Source organism: Palaemon carinicauda, chromosome 8, assembly GCF_036898095.1.
Source record: "Palaemon carinicauda isolate YSFRI2023 chromosome 8, ASM3689809v2, whole genome shotgun sequence".
Lineage (NCBI taxonomy): Eukaryota > Metazoa > Arthropoda > Malacostraca > Decapoda > Palaemonidae > Palaemon > Palaemon carinicauda.
Window position 1 is genome coordinate 96,183,774 of NC_090732.1, and position 10,000 is coordinate 96,193,773.

The window sequence follows — 10,000 nt, forward strand, 5'->3', positions numbered from 1 at the left end:
CTTTTATCCCCTCTCCTCTTCAGGTCTAATGTATCAGTTCTTATTTGGTGTACTTTATATCTTCCGATGATTTCCTGTGTCTTTATATAGGTCTTTGTCATGCTAGTTATATAACTACTTTTCAAGACTTTATATTCTGTATCCTTACAAAATCTCCTCCACTTTTATGGCAGTGTCCCTGTCACCTTCATAAAGTATGCAGACTATTATTTACCAGTAGTTCAATATACTTTCCTTTTCATCTAGGCTGTTACCGCTAAATTTCTTCATTACCTCTACATACTTGCTTCATATTCCAGTATGTCCTAATGTTACCACAAAAGTTCTTTGCTCTCCAAGACCTATCTGCCTTACTATCACAACATGGCACATCACCTTCCTCCCCTCCCCAGTTGTTTTTCTCATATATATATATATATATATATATATATATATATATATATATATATATATATATATATATATATATATATATATATATATTTAAATCTCGTACACCATATATATTCTGCAGTCTTGAGCATCTATTGTGGCACCATTGATTATATTCATGACACGATATTTTCATGATATTAGTTCAATCAATCTAAATTTCATTTTTATTTTCCATAAACACCTTTAATAGGCTCTTCCCCTTTTTAAACCTTTCCATTTTTTCGAATGCACTTCACTCTCCTAAACATTTCCTGTCAAGACTTATTCCCTTCAAGCTCTTCTAATTTTCTCTTTCCACCAGCTTTTTCCCCGCCCTCTTCTTTTCCCTTTATACATCTCTATGCTCTTTCATGCTTGTCATGTGTCAGAGCTTGAAAGCTTTCTTCTGCCCCTTGTTAGCCCATTGTCAATTGTTGTACCATCGTCCGATCTGCCTCGATATGAATAGTTCTGCTGTATTTTGTGCACTGTCAGTTGCCGAGTTCTACTGCCTATATCTTTCATTTTCAATATTAATTTTACATTAATGTCAACTCAGTTTTCAGCCTTATGTGAGGTTTTCAGTATAACCCCATTGGTACAGCTGTGTAATCTTTTACCTTTGTTCCGTGTTTACTTTTCTTCATACTATGATTTATTGCTTCAGCTTCCTCTCTTACATATCCTTATATATTCTTATGGCTAAAGCTTTGCCTTTTGAAATATTAATCTTGGCTCTGGCAGAATTCCAGGCCTGTTTCTCCACTTGTTTTCTCTCCCTCAAACAAACTGCCAGTCTCTATGTAACTATGCATCTCATAACCTAAGCAATTTTTCTTCATTTTCCTTTTTAATCCTAGCACAAACACACACACACACACACACACACACTATATATATATATATATATATATATATATATATATATATATATATATATATATATATATATATATGTGTGTGTGTGTGTGTGTGTGTGTGTGTGTGTGTGTGTGTGTAAAGTGTGTGTGTGTATTTATGTACATACATACATACATACATACATACACTGTAAAATTATGCACCGCATATGTTAACGTACAATATTTGTTACCGAGTGAAGTGTCCGTTTTGTAAGAATAAGTTTAGGAATTTCCAAAGAAATGCGCCACCCTCCCATGTTGGGCATTACCACTTTCCTGGCTGAAGTAGAGGCTGCAAAGTCAATCTCCCGGGAACGAAGTCAATCAGGTCCTTCGCCTTATCATACACAACACGTTTTTCGAATACTTGGCGGACTGAGGTGAATTTTCAATTGATCTATTTTAAAGTGCCATTTATTACAGCACTAACATAATTTTCTTTGTGTGTGATCCTTTTTAAACATTAATATTGGTTCCGACGCAAGACGAACTATAATCCATCAATCAACGTATAACAGGTCGTAAGTTAAATTTCTGTATGTGCATTTTTTATTATGCTGTATATTCTTCCTCCTTCTATCCCGATGGGAAAATTTTGTTTAACATCATGTTACTTGGATATAGCCATCTGTTCTCTCTACTTTTTACTCTTCTTGATTAATTTATTTAAATTAGCTCTTGTGAGAATCAAGGAGGACCATTAGAATTCAAGTTAAAGTAATCGGAACAAAATTAATGATAATTAGATTATTATGAGACGTCCTTTGTTCGTGCATAATATTTCTGTGAGTGACGATTTGAGTAATATTTATTATATACGAAATATACATTATATGATTAAGTATGCCATCTTTTTTTTTTTTTTGTTGGAAGAAAGTTTATTAAAAATTTCACTATTCCCACTTTGGATTTCTGTCGTATTATTATAGATATTTTATTCCCACACAGGCATATCACTCTGTAAGGCATTTTATGAGTTTGTATCAGTTGTGACGTAAATAAATATAATTACGTAAACATGCAATGACTAGTAGTAGCGTTTCAAGAGATTGGTTGTTATATTATTTATGTTTGTATGATATATAACTAACATTTAGTCTTTCCTGATGTGATATCTGATGAGATGTAAGATTCAATGATGACATGTTTTAGTGTAAATGAAAATGTATACAAGGAAAAATGAGCGACTCCAGGACAAATAGACTGTAAAAAGATGTACTATTTTGGAAGCTTCTTGGTATAACATTGTAAGTACATTAGGGGGATGCTACATGCAAAAAGAAGAGATCATTTGCAATTTGATCTATGAATAAAAGATGCAAATGGGTGAATACTGTCAGGAGAGAATGCTGTTCTATTTCGATTGAGTGAGTGTTCTGAAGTGTGGCAGAATGCATTGAATAGGTGAGAGGTAGGACTGAGTGATTCAAGAGTGGAAAGGGTTGATATAAATTTGAGAACACTTTAGAAATTTATTGTTGAGTGTGTAAGCGGGGAGAGGAGTTAAAAAGCTGAGAATGGATTAGAGCCAGGAGTTGATGAAATTAAAGGAGAGAAGCTGGGAAGCAATGGTAGAAAATTAAATAACAACACTTTGTTTTAGATAGTATATATAAGAATTTTGATAGATAACCTGATTGACCTGGGAAAGTTATGCAAAAGGAACAAATGATAAGGATTTGCTGTGAATGTGTTGTATTGTAAATTTGAGATAAAGGGCAGAAGAGGTGCATGAAAAAAAAAAATACATATTTTAGAATTGTTTACGGAGTGTGATAATACTGTACGATGAAGATTATTTTACAGGTAGTTTTGTTTAAGTTATTTGAAAGGAATATATTTGAAAGAGTATATATCCAGGAAAGGGAAAAAATTGTGAAAAATAGTCTAAAGAAAAAGGTTTATTGTGTTTCTATGACTATATGAAAATTTTGCATGTGAAAATGAGATTTTTGCATTCGATAATATCCAAAATGGAGACATTGAAGAGAAATTAACTGTTGAAAAATTTGATGAGATGAAATGATGGCACTTAGGTTTCTCATAAGATTTAGTTGTATGCAAAGAATGTAGTGTGGATGTTGTTGAAAGAAAAGTATATATGCAATATCTGTGAGGCATGAAGCAAGTAATAATGAGTGCCGAACAGATGGGGTAAAGGCACTACTAGAATGGATGGGTATGAGCTTTCTAAAGGCTAGAGAGAGTATGTACAAGAGAAAACTAAAAGTTCGGTATTTGTAAGGATTTGGTGTGCTGTTGTCTCGTATTCTGTTCAGTTATACGAAGATGCTTATTTGGTTTGTCGATTTATAATAGTGCATTCATCTCTATTACATCAGTTATAGGAAGAATTTTGTAACGTCATGTCTATATCTCTTTCTTAAAATAATTGATAATATGGAAAATTGCTTTTTAATTATATGTTTATAGGTATCTGTCTGCCTTTCTTGTCTCTTATAGTCTCGTCTCATATATTCCTCCTACTTTTCATGAATATGTATCCACAAGAAAAAAATGGCGCAGAAATTTCGTATATCGTTTAGACCCAAATATTCGAAGCATCCTTCAATTCTCCTATCCCGACTGATGTGTGCACAAAAGGCGCCCTAACTTTAAGCATCTACAGGATAAAAGCGAGAAAGAGCTACTATTACCATTACATATTTTGATGATAATTATAGTAATAAATCTTGAAATTTAATTAATCATAATTATGTAATAATAAAAAAAAAAATGTTTCTAATATTGATTCGAATCCTGCCATCTCTTAAAAGTATATTCATTCTCGAAATTAACACACACTCAGAGAGAGAGAGAGAGAGAGAGAGAGAGAGAGAGAGAGAGAGAGAGAGAGAGAGAGAGGGGGGGGGCGGGTTACTTTGACTAAAGTAAAGGTAAGAAGTAACTGGCAGAACCTATATCATCCTTTCCTGGGAAACCTTGTACATGAAAATGAGAAAGTCACCTTTATTTTTGAAAAGAGCGCATGCTAATGCTATATTGCTTATTTGATTTAAATAATTATTATTTTATATTTGTTAAATGTAAATCTTGTGTTAATTAGTAATATTTTTAATTTCTACAGTTTTTCTTAGGTTATTTCAACATTTATTTTGTTTGCTGATGATGTATTAACATACTAAATTTCAATATACTGCTATATGATTGCATTGTGACAAATATTGCAGGTTTAAAACAGAATTGAGAAGGAATTTCTCTCTATAAAGGGAAAAAATGCAGTACTTCTGGGCTACTAAGCTGTAATATATATGCAGCATTGCAATAAATTATATGTATAAGAAAAATTCATCTTTTCATTTCAAAATTGGTAATTGTAGAGTCGTTAAGATATGAACGATTTTCACTCTCAAAACTCGATCGCCATAAAATGACTTGGGTTCCAGCATACTCACTCGCATAGGTTCCTGTTTATTAATGCAAATGCTGTTGTAGATTTATCCCCAAGCATACCAGTTCTACTCATGATAATAATTATGGAATGTGATCTTAAATTCGATTCACTGCACTTGCCGTTCTTCATAAATCATTTGGAAGGTATTAGATATTTCCGATAGTCCACAGTTTCATTCAGGATGTTACTGATTTAGAAGATATCGATTTATATGAGATCTTCGGCATGCATAGAGTCTTTCCTTATATGATGCAGATTGTTAGCAATGATTAAAGCCATTTTTCTTTTTCCTGATATTGAAAGCATTTTACTGAACTCTAAAACATGATTTATAGTTTTTTAGGAACACCAAGATACAGTTAGGTACAAGTACGTTCAGTATCTTTGCATAGATCATGTTACAGTTCATTGACAAGGGTATGTAAAACTGAGCCGATTCTCATGCATTTGCTTCCGTACTTGGGTGGGGCCGTAACATCCTTATGGTATAAAAGTCATTAGCAGTAAATGCTAAAGGATATGATTTTAGGATGAATAGCTTAACTGGTGAATATTGATGTGTGTTAGAGGTAAGACTCAAAATATTATCATTCTTATTTTCTCTGGAAATGGGGCTTTCAAATTATTCCGACGTTTTGGTATGCAGATTAATGCTGAAAATAAGCAGGCATATATTTAGTTAATTCTAGGATGACATAATCTTAAGATACTGATGTATTAGGATAATATATTTAAGGATTTCATGCTGACTGCAGTCAGTGATAATTAGCATAAGGAAAGATTCTTCTAGATTTCAAATGCTAATGACCTCAGATGTAATATGAAAACCCTAGCCGGATTTGTCTCGTGAAATCAATGAAAGGCAGCTGAGAGACGTCTGGCCGTCAGTCCTTAATACCGCATTTCTCTATGCATAATATCAAACAAATTAGAGTGGTAAATCGAGCAGGTTAAGGATTATTCAAATATCTTAGCAGCGATTTCTGTAAAGAATTATTTCCAGGAAGATGGTTTGAGACTTTTATAAATATTTCTAGTAATACTGCAAGGCAGTCCTCAACTGCTGTGTATTATGCCCCCTTTTAATTGAATGAATTTTAAGAAAAAATATTTACATATACTTAGCCGCAAGCATGCTTATGTATATTTGAATCATAGATCTTTAAGTAGCTAAAGTTTATTGAAAGTGTTTACTCCATCAGATTCCAAGAATGATATACTACATCTTGTGCAAGATCCTCAACTTCTTTGTTTTCTTTCTTTGGCACTGTTTTTCTTTTTAGGGGAGTCAAATTAAATACAGAATTACTAATAAGGATTACATGTTCCTTCTCATCTATTCTGTGAAGCATTCAGTCATAAGATTTGCAGGTTTCTGAGTAGAAGAACCTTGAGTAACCCTTTACTTCTTGCAGTGTCCAGGGAAGCCATTCTACTCAGTAGGATACCGAACGGTACTAGATATCACTTTCACTGATGGTAACTCCAGATACATTATGCTTATGAAAATTATAAGGACTGATCTATAAACGGACACACACTCAGACTATCAAACTCAGTTATAGATTATAGAATCTTCTACAGTTTTCCCGACGCCGTGTCAGGCCTTTTCCCTCCCCCTGTATTCCTACTCTTGGTGCAGTTATTCCTGAATGAAAATGCATCTTCTCAAATATGATCAGGTGTCACGCGGTCTTCTTAAGCGTTTTGTTTCTATTATGTAATCAACGCATTTTACCAATCACTTTATTTGAACGTAAGGTTTAAGTCAGAGCCAATTGGATCTGGAATCATCTAAAGATTCTGCTCATTTTCATTCAGATGCCAAACCAAAGAATTAAGAAACGATTATATTTAGAACCATCAAGAAAAATAAAAAATATTTTACTTGGAAGTTTCCTTCCAATTTAACGTCCATTGCTTATGAAATCTGATGCTCTGACAATTACACATCCGTCTGAGAATATACAGTAAACTTATCTATTTGGTACATTCGCAAATCATATGCGCAAATATACGGATGAGTTGACTCATTTAATCGACGTCGTAACGGCTCTCTCTCTCTCTCTCTCTCTCTCTCTCTCTCTCTCTCTCTCTCTCTCTCTCTCTCTCTCTCTCTCTCTCTCTCTCTCTGAGATCATTGTCTCCGATTCTACTCAAATGTTTTCCATAGTGGCTCCATTATATCCAGTTCTGGAACGCGTTGATTGCCCAGGTCATATCACACGCCACCCGGATTCTTCTTCCAATTCTACTCATCTCAGTTCTTCCTCTGAAACAATCCCTTTCTATGAGACTATAATGAAAGACGATACCTTGGAGATTTTTCTTACCGATGAGAAGACTTTGGATATTAGTTAGTGCCTTTCTTATAGTCTTAGTTGTCATTTGGATTATAGGCATACTGTATACGGGAGAATTCATTACGTAAAAGAAAATGGAAGACGTTAGCAAGGTTTTATATATATATATATATATATATATATATATATATATATATATATATATATATATATATATATATATATATATATATATACACACACACATATATATATATTCCAAATAAGCCATATACATTAACACATCAAGGTTTTATCAACCTCGGGATCAGAGTCCCAGGCGAAATCTTTCTTCGTGGCTGAGTGGTATGGTCAATGTCACACAAGTATCCTGGGCCAGGGTTCGAAGGCCGGCTGGACAGATACTATAGTCTTTGAGTGATTTCGCCTAGAGCCCTGATCCCGAGATTGTTAAGAGAATCCAAACTTTAATGTGTTAATATATATGGATTATTTGAAATGTGAAAAACACGTTTAAATGTGCAAAACTTATCATTCATATATATATATATATATATATATATATATATATATATATATATATATATATATATATATTTATATATATATATATATATATATATATATATATATATATATATATATATATATATATATGCGTGTGTGTGCGTGCTACATGCTAATCAATCAGTTATAAAGGTGGAGTTAGGTTGATTTCGATATTAAATACAAATCCCGAATTCAATAGGATTAAACACGACTGTGTCGGAATCAAGTTTTTTTTTACACTTTATGTCAGATTGGTAGTGTCTTTATTTTTAACTTTACCTTTTACTTGGCGCTGATGTTCGAATCCTTGGCCGGGAAGAAATAATTATCGTAAAAAAAAATTTCGCCACAGATCTGTAATCCCTTGGCAAAGCGAATTCGATATCAAGGTATTTGTGACTTATTTGATAAAGGGAAATCACGACCGGGCATTAGTGATAGAATGTGTGTATGTATGTGTGCAGGGGTATATATGAAACTATCCCACTGTGGCTTTCTTCAATAGAGTTTTGAAAGTTTTTCATAATTGAAGAATTTTCTTGCACAAGTCAGACAGTTCTCTAAGTAGAGATGCCAACAGACTGACATCTAGACAGAGGGGACGACAAACGGACAGACATGTAGACAGAAAGGTCGGTGAACTGACACAGCACGGAGGATAACAGTGAGGAGAGAAGAATCTGTTTAGGACTTCGACAATATGTAAAACGAATAATGCATATTTTAGGGTCGGAAAGAACTCTAAGCGGAAAGTTTATGCGAAAAGCATAGAGTTTTATTTCTTGCCCCGTAAACTTCGAGCTTCTTTGAGAATCGGCTCCAGCGCACAACAATAATGTTACCTCAGAGACCGGTCAAGTTCAGCCAACCGCATTGACATGCTGCATTTGCAAGAGGGTTAATATTGTTCGCAAACGGAAAACGGAGGAAAAGGATTTTTGCTGTAAATGCGAATCTTTATTGTATGGTAAGTTTGCTATAGTATAGTTTATTGGCATGCGCTTTATTAGAAATATTACAAACAGACTTTAGATCGCTTGTTTATAATATTGCTCACTAACTATATTGAACAAGTATTTCTTGCTCACTTGTCATAATTAACCCTCCGAATACATTTTCATCCTTTACTAAGAGTTCCCTTTCATCTGCTTCAACTTTTTCATCTGCTCTATACTTAGATCTAATTCAACAAATTAATTTCTTTATCATTCTCTCCTTCCCAATTGTAGGTGTAAATACAGTAGTCTTCATTGGAAACCATGTATTTCCAACAAAGAAACCCCTTCCGTACGCTTTTTTATCAATACATTTATTTTATTGAGCTCTCTCTATTCTCCATTTCTTTAGGAAACTCCACATTTACCCTTTGCCATGTCTTTCTTTGCCACTTTCATTACTTTTATATCACCTAACACCACTCGCTGAAGCTCTCAAACGACGCAAGGAGTATATTCATACGCTCCCAATAACATTCCTTTTCTCTCATTCCTCTTTACTCTGGCTCATACACATTCATTATATGCCTATTTAGGTTATATTGGTGTCGTGAATGTAGTGGTTCGCCGTGAGGTTTAACCGTTGAAGATCGCGTGTTTGACGGGAAACGATTGGTTCGAGTATTAAATTTCCAGTTCTGAAAGTCTTTCGGGATGAGAATGTCACCACCAAGTTCTTCACCATTGGTGTTAAGTACAGTACGCAGTTAACTAATTACCAGTTACTCAATTAATTTTTTAATCAACTAGTACAAAATAGATTTTGCACGATCATGGCAAAGCCGTTAAGACATTAGCAAAATATCCTAATCAGTCTAGGTGCTCAAATTCATATATATATATATATATATATATATATATATATATATATATATATATATATATATATATATATATATATATATATATACGTATGTATATATATATATATATATATATATATATATATATATATATATATATTTACGTATGTGTATATATATATATATATATATATATATATATATATATATATTTACGTATGTATATATATATATATATATATATATATATTTACGTATATATATATATATATATATATATATATATATATATATATATATATATATATATATATTTACGTATGTATATATATATATATATATATATATATATATATATATATATATATATATATATATATATATATATACGTATGTATATAAATATATATATATATATATATATATATATATATATATATATATATATATATATATATATATATATATATATATATAACATCACCCACCAATTAATCATGCAACATTTCATTACTCTACTTCTCCTCATCATTACATTTCACCATCACAACTTTGCATCTCTCAAATAAAGTCTTTTATTATAGTTAGCAGGCAATTAGATAATGAATTAATAAGAGAA

The 10,000-nt window shown here is 32.4% G+C and overlaps 1 protein-coding gene across 5 annotated transcripts in view; it reads left to right on the forward strand.

The window, feature by feature from the left end:
- Positions 1-10,000, forward strand: part of LOC137644929 (uncharacterized) — a 592,257-nt gene that overhangs the window by 353,117 nt on the left and 229,140 nt on the right. The gene's annotated exons all lie outside the window — the stretch shown is intronic.